Here is a 15,011-nt window from a genome sequence, read left to right on the forward strand (position 1 = left end):
CTAGGGTGAGGTCTCTAGCATCAGGGAACGAAGGACGATGTGAAGATTTAGGGCTGCTGCTCTGCCTCCCCAGCTGCGACCTGAGGCCCTCCCTGGAACCTGCCTAGATTTCCGTCTGAAGGAAAAAAATACGGCTCGATCGGGTTTCGCGGTGTCCTGGAACTTTTCACGTTTTACATTTAATTCTTGCCAAAACGACTTTTGTACAGAGTGTGAGCCAAAATGAAAGTATGAATCTCCAGGAGAAGTTGATTAAATCCCTCAGCTACACCAAGGTTCATTTTATCTATAATTATGGCTCCAAAGGGATCCATACGGTAAAGTTCATCTGTTACTCGCCCTCCCCTCCTTTAGAAAAATAATTAAAAATGCCTCATTTATAAGCTGGCGGCATTTAATAAAGTAATTCAATTGATTTGTGTAATTGGTCTAAATTACTATTTTACACCCAATTAAAACGAAAATATTTGGCAACAGCTTATAGATTCATAACATATCTGAAATTTAGTAAGCCTGAACAAGATGACTTTATATGGTGTGTAGGAAAATCATGTACATTCTTTCAAATATCTGAAGAATTTATGTTTTTCAAAATGCAAAGATGCAAATAAATTTTACTAAATCAGTCATTAAAAAACAAAACTAGGAGGAAGTCTTATTATTGTGACTTTGAGAAAACCTTTTCCCAGGCTCTTCCACTTTCTCACACTGAAAGATTCTCCCCTGGACTCAGTCCTGAAAAATCTTCTTTTCCTACTCTTTGCACTCTCCTGGTGGCATCGTAACCATGCTGCTTAGCTTCAACCATCCCTCCAAACACATCAGTGACTTCCATTTTTATATTCTCAGCCTAAAACATCTCTTAAATTCCAGACCTGAATTTCCACTACCTCTTGGATATTTTCAAGTATATCTACCTCAGTTCATGGTGTTTAATGGTTGCTAAATAAAGATAATGAATAATTACTGTGCCAGAGGCATCACATTTTAGCAGAAGCAAAAAATCAATCATTATCTTTCATGTCTTTCAGATATCTTCAGAAACTTCTTTTTTACTTCTTTACTGTCCGTTAGTTTGCAAAGCAAGAAATCTGAGTCACCCCTGACTCCTACCTCCCACAGTCAATATCACTAAATCCTGTCATTTTCCTTTTCTAAATTATCTCTCAAATAATCTATCTCTTCTTAGCCATCTTCACTGCCTCTGACTTATTTTAGGTGGTAATAATAGTCTGTTGACTTGTTCTGTCTCTTGCTCTCTGATTTATCTGCCACAGTGCCACAGAGTGTTTTGAAACATAAATTCAATCCTGTTAGCACCCTGCTTACATATTCTCAATCTGGCATATGAAACTCTGTACAAATAAGGTTCTGAAGGATACCTTAAAGATATCCAGAGGATAATGAGTTATGTTTTTAACCTCACTTTCTGCCTCTCACCTTAATTCAATCCACATTTTAGTGGTTTTTTTCAGTTGAACCCCTTTATGAGCTGAGAGGCATGGAACCATAAAAGTTGGGGCTTGGTAACAGACTGATATTTAGAGGGGTTACAGCTTGAAATGGACTTCTGCAACTGAGAGATGTTTGTTTCATACAAAGAATTCATGAGGTTTTAGCATTCTGCTCCACAACGTGTTCATGCTTGCCTTTGTTTTTTAATATGCCTAAAATCCTTATTCATTTATATTTCAATAAACTGGGGAAACTGTCCAAAATCACTATTAACTAAAATGGACATAACATTGAAAAAACTCAAAAAAGCCCTGGGCAGCTGTGACATGCTCACCCTGGGGGTTTCCACAGCTCCTGGCATACCACTGCCCAGGCCCGGGAGTCTGTGTGTCCCAGGATGAGAGGCGGAGCTCTGGTTATGCAGAGCCCTGGACTGCTCCCTAAATATGCCTTGCCCTTTAATAACTGTGCATCCACTTCTACCTCTACTCAACCTCTAATGCCTTCTTTCATCTGCATTATTCAGTAAAGTATTTTTCAAGACCAACTTAAATACCATATTCCCGGAAAGACACCCAGACACCCAACAGAATTAGTCACTGCTTCTTCTGTTTTTTGTTTATAGCAACTATTACATTGTGTGGCAATGGCTTGTTTGTATGGCTATCTCCCCCGTTAGACTTTAGGGCTGGGATAGTGTCTTATTCCATTATATTGCTGTTGTTTAGCACAATACCTGACATGGGTATTTAATATATGTTGAATCATTTAATTGATTAACTCTTCTTGAGACCAAATCTAGATAAAGCTCTATAACAAAAGTTTCTTTGTATTCTTCCAAAGAGTTTTCTTTTCTTAAAAAAATTCATACTTCATTACAGCCAGATTTAAGGAAGTAAATATTATAACCTTGTGATTTGGATGACACATCAAGCTTTTGTGTCATCTTTACAGACATCCCAAAGGGATGCCCATTTGGAGGAATGAGCCATAGATCCCAATACCAAGAAGGCTAGAAATCAAATGGAAAATGTTTAGTAATTTCTTCATGTTACAAATTCAAATTATAAATGAATGTTCTTTCATGGATGTGGTCCCCATGGTGGCTAGTGAACACTTCTATGCTCTCCCAGGGGATGCTGAGTGAAATCTTCCGGCAATTTGAAGATAATTAAAAATTAGTTTAGTTTTATTAGTTGCTTCCCTGGTGGCTCAGATGGTAAAGAAGCTGCCTGCAATGCAGAAGACCCAGATTCGATCTTTGAGTTGGGGAAGATCACTTAGAGAAGGAAATGGCAACCCACTCCAGTATTCTTGCCTGGAGAATCCCATGGACAGAGGAGTCTGGAGGGCTACAGTCCATGGAATCATAAAGAGTCAGACATGACTGAGTGACTAAACTTATTAGTTGAGTGATAATGTAATGAGTCAAGAAGCTGTTACTAAAAATACTTCTCTGATGGTTTAAGGACATCTTGATAACTTCAGATTGGGTTTACAGAGAGTAATCCCTTGGTGGCTCAGACAGTAAAGAATCTCCCCACAGTGTGGGAGACCCAGGTTCAATCCCTGGGTAGGGAAGAACCCCTGGAGAAGGGAGTGGCAACTCACTCCAGTATGCTTGCCTGGAAAATGCCATAGACAGAGGAGCCTGGCAGGCTGCAGTCCAGGGAGTCTCAAAGAGTCAGACAGACTAAGTGAATAACACTTTCACTTTCACAAATTAGATATGTTAGATTTTTGCTACTTTAGGACTCCATTTCCTCACCCCTACTCAGAATTTTGTTTAAGAGTTAGTTGAGCAACTAGAGCTTGAATACCCTTAATAGCAGTCATTATGTGTTTTGTTGGGCTTCTGTGGTGGTTCAGATTGTAAAGAATCCACCTGCAATGCAGGAGACCCAGGTTCCATCCCTAGGTCAGGAAAATGCTTTGGAGAGGGGAATGGCTATCCATTCCAGTATTCTGTCTGTCTGCATCAGTATGCATGGGAAAGAGAAAGGGTGGGAGAGAAGGAACTGTCTCTGTTTGAGCCCCAAGTTGCTGGGATTCTGACACGTTTGCACAGTGCTTGGGAAAACTATCATAATCTACTACCTGAGGAACTGAGGAGTATCCCAGAAGAGTACTCAGATTCAGAAATGAGAAAAGACCAAAAAAAAATCTGACCTGGGAACAAAGCTTTATCTATTGGGGAGAAGACCAATTTTGGCAATTCTAGGGGGAAAAAATGAACGGAAACTTCTATAAGAAGTGAGAATATGTACAACACTAAAGTGAGATGATAGGCTTTCTTATGACTTCTGCACAGAATGGCTTGAGTCTAATGGTGACTGAAGAGAGCACCACCCTCATTCCCATCAAAACTGTTGGTACTTCCCACAAACGAAGGTGGGGGCATATGGACTGTCTGTAGGCTGTGGGCAGCCTGTGTCTCCAGAGGGACCAATGCAGGAGTTGAGGAGGAGAACACAGGGCCATGTGGTAGCAGAGTGGACTTATTTGTGAGTATAGATGAGACTCCACTCTTAACACCAGGAACAGTTGGTGAGTGAGAGAGTCCTACAGAGGTGATAGTCCTACAGTATCAACAGGCATCAGGAACCAATTCTACATGTATACTTATTAATGCTATCAAGGTACTTTAAATTCTACTTTTTTAAGTGGATCATTCAAATAATACATTGTGTAAAGTTAAAAAATTATGTTAGAGCCAAATTTATCATTTTCTGGATAAATGACCTCAGACAAGCAGTTGAACTCCCTCTAACTCTGTTTTACTTCTGCAAAATCTGGGATAATAATGCTTTCCTCGGAGCCAAGTCACATAAAGAGTGAGAACACCCACACTGCTGCTGAAAATGGCTTTCTTCAAAAAAGATAACTCTTCACAGTGTGAATTGGAAACAGGCAGTCTGTTAGTTCAGGTTTCCACAGGGGACTTCTTACATTCCAGGACAGAGATAAAATTGATTCTTCTCTCAACCAAGTAGCTTCAGATTTGAAACAAAATCATGTTAATATTTTTGCCATATGAGGGTACAAATCACAAAATTTTTTTAAAAAGGGTAAAGTTCCCATTCCTGAGTTTAGCCAGTTTTCATATTTAAAGTTTGAACAGTTACGTATGTCCCCAGTAAAAACCTATTCAGAAGCAACTAGTTTAGAAAATTGTGTTTAATACATTTTTTTTTTGGTTTAAAGAAACCATATACATGTTTGTTAGCAGAAATCAGTTTTTCCCTATTCCTACTAGATATATAGTAAAAATAAAATTTTAAAGAATATTAGTATAAAGGGATACCAGATTACTACCTTGTCCAGATTACCCACAGATCTTAATTTGTCCCTCCCTCATAGCACTGCCATTAAAAAGGCCAACATAGTGCCTCAAATGTGGTATATGCTCAAAACCACCACAATATTGTAAAGTAATTAGCCTCCAATTAAAATTATATATATATATATATACAATATAAAATTTTAAAAAAATGTGGTATATGCTCAGTGCTGATTGTTGAATCAAAATTAATTTGGAACTCTGTTCAGTGTCTGTTCAGACATTGCCTCTGCCCTTTGATGACAGTTGAAGGTAGATGTGAATATTCAACTGTCTACTAGACATTTCCATTTGGATGTATAATACAGGGTTATCCAAAGTGTGACCCTCAGATCAGAATCAGTCAGGAAATATTTGTTACCAGTCCAGGAAATATTTGTTAACAATCTACAACAAAAGAAGTACTGAAATCGAAGTTGCTTAAAACCTTTCTAGCATTTTGATAGAGTTACTGGTTTTTATCACATATGAAAAAAATTGGTTTTTACTCTAAATGTCTTTATTCCATTTTCTAGGAATATATTTGTATTGTATTTCACAGAAATATCAGTCTGTGAGAGAAATGGAAACAAAACCAAATCACGTTGCTTCCAACAGATAGTTTGAGAAGCACTTAACTGACATCTCAAACACATGTTCAAAACTGAACTCCTGATTCTCTGCTGAACTGATGAACTACCTGCTCATCCTGCAGTCTTCTTCACCTCAAGTGATGGCCACTCCATCTTTACAGTTATTTAGGCAAAGACCCAGGAATCATCCTCTGAGGCCTTTGCTTCCATCCTTCACCCTTTTGGGATGTATTTTCGACATGGCACTCAGAGGGATGCACTTGTAAAACATAGGTCATATCATACCAGTCATCTGTTCAAAACTCTCCAAAGGCTCTCATTTCACTCTGTGTAAAAGCCTAAGTACAAAGTTCTCACAATGACCTACGAGGTCCAGCTTAATCTGGCCCATTACTAGTCTCACTTCCTACCATTCTTCCCTGTGGCTCACGCCTCTGCAGACACACTGGCCTCCTCAGGGTTACTCGAACACACCAGGCATGGTCCTGCTCTGCACTAGCTGTTCCCTCTGACCGGAACACTTAAACCAGATCTCCTTCACGTTTTTGTCAAAATGCTAACTTCTCAATTAGGCCTGGTGGTGGTTTAGTCGCTAACCCGTGTCCAACTCTTTCGACCCCATGGACTGTAGCCTGCTAGGCTTCTTTGTCCATGAGATTCTCCAGGCAAGAACACTGGAGTGGGTTGCCATTTCCTTCTCCATCAATTGGGCCTACCCCCACCATATTTAAAATGGCAGCTTCTCAATTCTCTTCCCTCCCCATTCTCTGCTTCATTTTTTTCTGACAATATTTATCACCTTCTAAAACACTCTATGGGCTTCCCGGGTGGTGCTAGTAGTAAGGAACCTGCATGTCAATGCAGAAGACAGAGACACAGGTTTGATTCCTGGGTGGAGAAGATCCCCTGGAGGAGTGCATGGCAACCCACTCCAGTATTCTTGCCTGGAGAATCCAATGGACAGAGGAGCCTGGCAGGCTACAGTCCATAGGGTTGCAAAGAGTCAGACACTACTCAAGTGACCTAGCACACATGCACTCAAGACACTCTATAAATTCCTTATTATACTTGTTGCCTCTCTTTGCCACTAAATTATGAACTCTATAACGGCCAAAGATTTTGTCTTTTTTACTATACTGCTGCATCCCCAGTGCTGGAATCTGTTTGTCAGATAGAAGGTGCAGCATACAATGTTCATTAAATGATCTGGAACAACCACTTTGGGGAGTTATTTGGCAGTATCTAGTAAAACTGAAAATGTATATATCCTATAATCCAGCAATTCCACTCCTGGATATTTACCCTAGAGGAATTCTTACACGTGAGGAAATGGTTCATATATGTTCACTGTAAAATTTTTGTAATGGCAAAAGATGGAAACAACCTAAATGTCCATTAGTAGGGAAATGGATCGAATGCTATGGTACAGTTAATAAATTGCCATAAAACTGCTAAAATAAATAAACTTGCATGGATATAACTCAGAGCCAAAATGGTGACGTGAATGTTGAAGACTTATGTACAGAACAATGCCATTATTGACAAAAACATGTACGAGCTACTTCTGTTTATTATGAGCACATGTATGTGAGAAAAACATTACAAGTGAACTATTGAGATGATTCATACCCATTCATGACAGAAAGTTCCATTTCGGGAGGGATTGTTAATTTTACAATGTTTTATTTCTCATTAGATAAAAAGACTGGAAATGAAATAAAATGTAAAATTTGTTGCATTTGAGTTTGTGAATATTGAGTGAGATTAATGGGGTTTTTTTGTACTTTTCTGTATTTAAATTTTTCTTAATTAAAAAAAATTATCTTCTAGACTGTAAGATTTTTAAGAGCTGGAACTATGTTTTATTCATATTCCTATCCATAGTACCTAATACTCTTACTAGAATATAGGCGCTTCTCAAGATATACTTGAATATGTATGTATTGTATAAATAAACATTTTAATTTTAAAAAGGATAAGGAACTAAGAGGTAAATAAGATGAGTGGTGCAGATACAAAAAGAAAGGTAGGAAATATTTTGGATGGACTATGCATGACCTGGACTTCCCTGGTGGCTCAGCTGGTAAAGAATCCACCTAAAAGGCGGGAGACCTGGGTTGGATCCCTGGGGGTTGGAAAGATCTGCTGGAGAAGGGGATGGCTACCAACTCCAGTATTTTGGCCTGGAGAATTCCATGGGCCATATAGTCCATGGGGTTGTAAAGAGTCGGACGTGACTGAGCAACTTCCACTTCACTATGTGTGACTTAATACTCATGCTTCCAAAGGCTCTCAGCTGACCTAGGTTACTCTGAAACAGACAGGATTTTTGAGAAGATAAAGTTGTGAAAAAAGCTCTTTTCCATGGGTCAGTTACCAAGAAGGCTATAAGGGATTCACTGGTTATTGCAGTAGTGTTTCCAAATTCCCAAAAGAAATCAATCTTTGAGATTCAGACACAACAACAGCAAAAAAACAACTCCTGAAATAATGACCTATTTTATATTTTTCATAACCCTTTTTCACATGTTTTTAAAATATAATGGTAACCATGATAATAAGCAACTATTTTACTGTGATAGGGTTATATTAAGAGTTTCAGAGATTTCCTTCTGTTTTTTAAAAAAATAATAAAAGTGTCATTTATTATTATGATGAACCAATATATTGGACAAGATGGTATATTTCAGCTGTACACTACCTGTTATAGATATTTCATAATAAAATCATTAAAAGAGGTAAGTATTAATGCAAAATAAATTCTAAATAATAATTTTTATAGATAAAAAGTAAAAAAATTAATATTTAAAATTTTATTCTTCAAATGAGAACTTAAAACACATAAACATTAATTGCCTTATCCAATAGATTTGATATTTGTTTTGCGACAAATGTTCCAGGTGAGAGAAAATTCCTCTTACTCTGTTTGATGTTGGTTCAGAGGTTAAAAGTGCTTCCAAAAGTATTATCAGATTGGGCATTAGAGTATCTGTTGCTTTTTATAAGTTCAATTACTTTTTTCACTATGAAAATATGTGGTCTGTTTTACAAAGAACTGTATCTTTTAGTGAATATTCAAACTCTGAAAAATGCAGCAAACATGATTAGATAATATTCAAACCATGTAACACTGGGATTTCCTAGCAAGAGCAATAGTATTACATATAAATATGTTGAAACCACCAATTTATGAAGTTATTTTGCTTGCAAAATGTTATTTCTTGAAATACCATCCACTGGATTAGCACATTTTTGTATTCTATATATATATAAATTATTGATTATATACATATATATTAAACATTAATTATATAATATATATATAAAGCATATTACTATTTATGTTATTTGTAAGAAGTACTCAACAGCAAAGCCAGGAATACAGTTTAAAATATGACAAGTTACAAGCAAGACAGACTTCTTAGATAGTAACCTTTCTAATATGCTCCTGACATGCTTCCAGAAATGTTTACCTTAATTTTTGACTCTGTATGTAAATATTTCGGAGAAGGCAATGGCACCCCACTCCAGTACTCTTGCTTGGAAAATCCCATGGACGGAGGAGCCTGTTAGGCTGCAATCCATGGGGTCGCTAAGAGTCGGACACGACTGAGCGACTTCACTTTCACTTTTCACTTTCATGCATTGGAGAAGGAAATGGCAACCCACTCCAGTGTTCTTGCCTGGAGAATCCCAGGGACAGGGGAGCCTGGTGGGCTGCCGTCTATGGGGTCGCACAGAGTTGGACACGACTGAAGTGACTTAGCATAACATAGCATAGCATGTAAATATTTCCTGTCTTCCTTTAGACTTGACGTCAGTACTGTTCCTGCTGGCTCGGCAGTAAAGAACGAGCCTGTCAATGCAAGAGACGAAGGTTCGATCCCTGGGTCGAGAAGAACCCCTGAAGGAAATGGCAAATGCGCCAATATTCTTGCCTGGGAAATCCCACCAGCAGAGGAGCCTGGAGGGCTACAGTTCACGTGATCGCAAGAGTCAGACACGTCTTAAGAAACTAAACCACCACCATCAGTATATATTGTATTGTATATATTGCTCTGAACCAATAATATCACTATGTTGATTGCAAAAGCTTAATTTTCCCCTTTACATTGTTTTAGCACCTTTGTTAAAAATCAATTGACTGTATGCGTAGGAAATATAGATAATCGATAGTCTGTTGCATTCTGTTTTACTTTTGTATGTCTTTTTTCATAAACTCCAAACTGTCATGCTTATAGAGCTTTATAATAACTTTTGAAATCAGGTAAGGCAAGTCTTTAAATTTTGCCCTTATTTTCATATAGTGCTTTGGCTCTTCTAGATTCTTTGTATTTCCATTGAATTGGGATGACCCAGAGGGACTGGGGAAGGAAGTGGGAGGGGGTTTCAGGATGGGGAACATATGTACACTCATGGCAGATTCAAGTCAATGTATGGCAAAATCAATACAACATTGTAAAGTAAAATTAATTAATTAATTTAAAAAAAGAAAAAATAAGAAATAGCCTGTCAGTTTGTATAAAATTTTGATTGAGATTGGACTGAATCTATCAATGAACTTGGTGAGAACTGACATCTTAATAATACTGAGTCTTGCAATCTATGAACATAGTTGAGTTTTTCACTAATTTAGATTTTTCAAAAATAAAAATTTAAAAAGGATTAATATTTGCAAGTGTATAAAATAGGCCAGGCACAGTAATGGGTGCTTTGTATGCATCCAATTAATTAAAATTCCTTATTCCTTTTAGTCAAATTATATGTGGAAGAAAATGGGAAGGTGGAGAGCTTAGCAATTCCCTGAGGCCAGGCAGTAGGTGGCTTAGAAGGGAATTTGGGCCCCTAGGTGCCTGACATCATGGGCTTCCCTGGTGGCTCAGTCAGTAAAGAATGTGCCTGCAGTGTAGGGCACCCCAGGGTAAGCCGAGTGTGGAGAAAAAGAGAATGAGCCCAGCAGTCAGGCAGAGAAAAGGAAATTTATTAAAGAGAATGAAAGGGAGAATGGCCCTTGAGAAGAACCAGCAGCCCACCGTTCTGGTGGATCCCTCTTATACCCTGTAGATGGGAAATCAGGTCCCCTGAAGTGGGATGGTTAGTTTAGCCTGCAACTGGAGTCTGGCCATCATGTAGTCTTGAGAGAGCCTCAAGTGTCCCATGGCAGGGCGGTCGCATAATGTTGAGAAAGTAAGTGCCAGCAGCAAAAACAGGATGTCGCTTAAGCAATGTGGTCAGTTTCATGTGTCACTGTGACTATCTTTTGTTTTCGAGGTCAGCACAATGAGCCATTTTAACAACGGGCCCCCATGCAGATCCCATCACCAGGTTTGATCCTTTTGGTGGGAATATCCCCTGGAGAAGGGAATGGCTACCCAGTCCAGTGTTCTTGCCTGGAGAATTCCATGGACAGGGGACCCTGGCAGGCTACAGTCCATGGGGTTGCAGAGAGTCAGACATGACTTACTAACTTATTTCACCTGCCTGACTCCAAAGCCTGGCGTTTTCTATTCACCAGCCTACTTAATTCAGCTCTAACTAGGACTAGCACTTAGGCCTGCAAAACCCTCTAAAGTTCAGATTGTTCCTGAACAATCAAGCATTTCAAACTCCCACCATCACTGTTATGGTGGAGAAAGTGCAAAATGTGGAGGCATAGGGGCATAAAAGATTAAATTACGTTTTCCAAATTGCACTTGAGAATTGAATGTGCCAATTAGACCCCTGTGACTACCTTGTTCACAGCACTTGGAATTCGAGTTCACGAACATCATAAAATTCTTGCACCCCATTGCAAGAAAAGATATTCCCATTTATAAGCTACCTATGCAAATTATTCTGGTTTAGGATTTGGAAAAGTTTTTGTAAAATATCTAAAAGCTCTTGATATGATTTGAGGAACGACCGGTTATGGAAATTCAGTGACCTTTACAAACTAGCTCAAAGCCAAAAAAAGAAAGAAATCAATGAAAACAAATCCAAATTGGTATCATTAAAAGTAATCTAAGTTCCTGATTCATTATTCCTGATGAGTTTAATTTAAAAAAAGAATTCATGAAGAAAAAGGTTACGGTTGGAGATCTATTCCCAAAAAAATTGTCAATGACAGATTAAAGTGTCCATCCAGTTAGGGACCACTGCAATGGGATTTTACAGTGGAGGAAGAAATGGAACTCAACTCCTTATACAGCATGGCAAGTGGAAATATGCAGGGTAGGGGGTCAGTGGATGGAAAATTACTAAGAGAAAACAGGGCTAAGGGGAGTTCTGGCGAAATTAACCTAGCAGGATTCTTGTGAAAAAGAGCCAGGATGATCAGACATCACCTGGGGAATGGTGGAAGATGTGGAACCGGATCATATATTGAGGATCATCAGATACTGGGGTGGAGGGGGGTGTTGCTAGTTAAACTGACTTAGTAAAGTTCTTGCTAAAATTGGATTTTAGAAGGAAGTGCACAGATGAGCCTAGGAGAAGGTTTCAGGAACCTGACTGAAGTCTGGCCAAGCAAAGACTCTTTACTTCAAGTATTTCCAGTCACATTTCTTTTAAGAGCTTTTCAGGGCTCTTTCAGACTCGACATCCAGTTTAGAAGCGCCTAGTCAACATCCACTAATTTTATAGCAATTCCCTCAAACCGAAAGGCCTCGAGAGTGCACAAGGCTCAAGTTTGAAAGATCTTCCCCTTCCCGGTTTCTTTTGTCTACAAAAATTAGAATAGAAGGCGGCTAGAGAGGACTGGGTACTCACATGCCTCCAGGCATTTGACATCCTGCCTGGCTCTTTTACGCACCCACCCTTCCCCGCAGCCCCACGTAGAGAGAGCAAGCCGGGAGCCCACGCCCTCGCACCCGGGCAGCGCAACTCTGGAGCAAAGTGAGAAACCCGAGGAGGGCGGAGAGGATCGTTTACGCAGACAAGGAGGGGCGCGAAGGGAGTGAGGCGCTCCGAGACCCGGGCGGCCCCAGGCTAGTTCAGACGGCCTCCTGCGCCCCAGGTCCAGAAAGACCACTGCAGAAAGGGGCGTGGAAGGGAGCGGAGCTGCGGAGGCGGGTCACGGGTTCACTCGGCCGGCGGAGGGAGAGTGCCACCGCCGCTGGGCTCACGTCGAACCCCAGGCTGAGCTGGGCTTTAGAGGCTTCCAGAGTGGGCTGACCTGCCGCGGCCCGGGCCGCGAAGTAGGCCCCCCACCGGCCCTCTTTGGCACCCCGCTTCCCGCGCCGCGGCCGCAGGTGAGCCGAGCCCAGCCGCACCCCGAGGCATCGGGTGTCGTGGGAACGGCGCCCGCGGTGCGAAGGGAGAGCCCTCTGCGTCTCCAGCCATCCTTGATACACGGCGGGAGGGTCGGGTCCGACGGCGGCGCTATGCAGGGGACACAGGAGGGAGCGGGGTGCGAGCTGCAGCGGTTCGCCCCCCGGCTGCTCTGCAGCCCTCTCAAGGTCAGTGGCGCCCCCGCAGTTGCGGGGACTCGGGCTGTGGCACGCCGCCACCGGGAAGCCGGGCCTCACCCGCGACGCCTGGGTAGGGGGCGGCCTTCCGCGTGGTGCTGGTGGCTCGGTGGCGGTCTGCTGATTGCACAGCCAACTTCTCCGGACTCGGAGTGCTGTTTTATTAGAAGAAAGGGGCAGGATGTGCTTAGGCTCAAAGCCGGCATCCCCGCGCGGGGAGAAAGCACTCTCTCGGTCTTGAAAGGAGCTCGCGTCCTTGTCATCAACTGCGAGGCTGTTAATATTTACACGTATTCTTCGGCTTTAACTTTCTTCAGGTCACTACAATTAAGCCTGTCCTCGCCCTGAATAAAGAACCTCAGGGTGTTCGTTTGTAGATTGTAAAACCAAACCCAGTATTGCGGATCGACTCTCCTGACCCGCGTGTCCACGGACCCTGCATCCTGCGCGGCGCCCGGGTGGGTGTGCAGGGTTTGGGGCGACTCGCTGTCAGCGGCGAGGGGTTCGGACAGTCTCCGTTTTTAAAGTGCGCCTTCAGACGGGCTTCTGTGACAGTAAAGCGAAGGTCTGCAGCGAGTTCAGCGGTCAGTCCTTGTGAATGGAACATCTTTTCCGTAAGCTTGGTGCGCGATGTGCTGAGTAAGTTAATTGTGCTTGGCTTCTTTTTCACTTTGTTCCTAATGGTTACTGTTACACCGCGTGTGGATAGTTTTTTATAGTTTAATTTTCCTTGTATTAAAAATAGAAAGGGCTGAATGTGAGCTCAAATCTGTCATTCACTAACAGAGGCTGTATTATTAACAGTTCCATTCTTTTGTTACTGTTCATCTGTGAGTTTCCATGAACTGGCATGCATCAGCTTCCTTATAAACCCCATAGATACAGTGTCTTTAAATGCTGGTGAAAATATTAATATACCCTTTTGAAGAAGGAAATAAAATGTTATTGAGTGAAAATCCTAAGGGATTATCTTTTTTCTCTCCCTATGTCTTTATCCAGGAGTTACTGTACTCAGACTTTGACAGGCATTTAAACACGCACAGCAACCATACTTTAGTGAATTCTATCATAATTAGTTCACTTTGAAAGCACTGCATATGCTGTTGTAAATAATATGTATGCTCTATTGCCTCAGCAGTATCTTTATTAATCTTTTCATTCATCAAAAATTTAAAAACCTTCCTCATGGATAGTTTTTACAGTCAGTATCTACTGTTTGGAGATGGTGGGTTTGCCAACAATATTTGACTCAGAACCAAATGTTGGATTCTAGACTTAGAAAGCACCTAAACAGTGACTTGTTAGGTATTGTATTAGTACACTCTGACTCTTCCCCACATCCAAATCTCTGAGTAGAATTTTCAGTAAAAATATCACACAGAATCAGCCTTTCTATTCTGTAAAAAAGAACAATACTGTCCATAGTGGTTTGTGGTATTTTATTTTGAAGAAGTTTCCATAATATCAAGATTAGTCTGAGGGACAGTCCAGGATGGGTTCCAGTTTACAAAGTGACTTCTTTATCACTTTGGATAAGCTGACTATGAAGACAGTAAAACCAGGCCTATCCCTTTCAAAGGGACAAAAAAAAGTATGAAGTGCTTTGAAAAGTAAAATGTGCTGTATAAATATAAAGGCCCTCAATAAAAACCTTATTGCAAGTGATGTTGCTGATTGGGATTTGAACTTAAATTGAGATTCTGAGTTCTTTGCAGACCTCCTTTGTAAGTCCCCTGAAGCTCACAGTGCCTCTTAAGAACTTTGTTGGCTGTTTACGAAGCTGCCATGTTTGCTGGGGCTGTAGGGAAAGTAAGGCTGATGGTTTAGTGTTAGACCCTGTGCAAGGGCTTTATTTTCATTTTCTCACTAGAAACACATGAAGGTGTAGATATTCTTATTCCCATTTTGCAGAAGAGAAAACTGAGGCTCAGACAGGCTGAATGACTTGCATAAGGTCACAGAAGTGTCTCAGTGTAGAACCAGGATTAGAAACAAAACAGAATCTTTGTTCTCTACATCACATTTTTTACTTTTAACTCAATGGTTTAAAAACATTTTTTTTAATCTGATAAAACTGTATCTCCCCAGGAAAATTGCCCATATCCATATATATACAAAATTTTGCACATAATTTCAGAGTCCAGCCTGCTTTCTGAAACCTTTCCAGTGCTTTCAGGACACCCTACTCTAACTATGTCT

At 40.6% G+C, this 15,011-nt stretch overlaps 1 protein-coding gene across 4 annotated transcripts in view; it reads left to right on the forward strand.

Moving 5' to 3' along the window:
- The first annotated feature begins 12,170 nt into the window (after positions 1-12,170).
- Positions 12,171-15,011, forward strand: part of MCOLN3 (mucolipin TRP cation channel 3) — a 34,981-nt gene continuing 32,140 nt past the window's right edge. Inside the window, exon 1 of one of the 4 annotated variants that reach the window (XM_061411417.1) lies at positions 12,171-12,596. The gene's annotated coding sequence lies outside the window, so the exon portion shown is untranslated. Of the gene's footprint in view, positions 12,597-12,635; positions 12,804-12,885; positions 13,452-15,011 lie in introns of those variants that run through there. The other 3 variants (XM_061411414.1, XM_061411415.1, XM_061411416.1) reach the window with 3 other exon arrangements.

The sequence above is a fragment of the Bos javanicus genome, chromosome 3 (genome assembly GCF_032452875.1).
Source record: "Bos javanicus breed banteng chromosome 3, ARS-OSU_banteng_1.0, whole genome shotgun sequence".
NCBI lineage: Eukaryota > Metazoa > Chordata > Mammalia > Artiodactyla > Bovidae > Bos > Bos javanicus.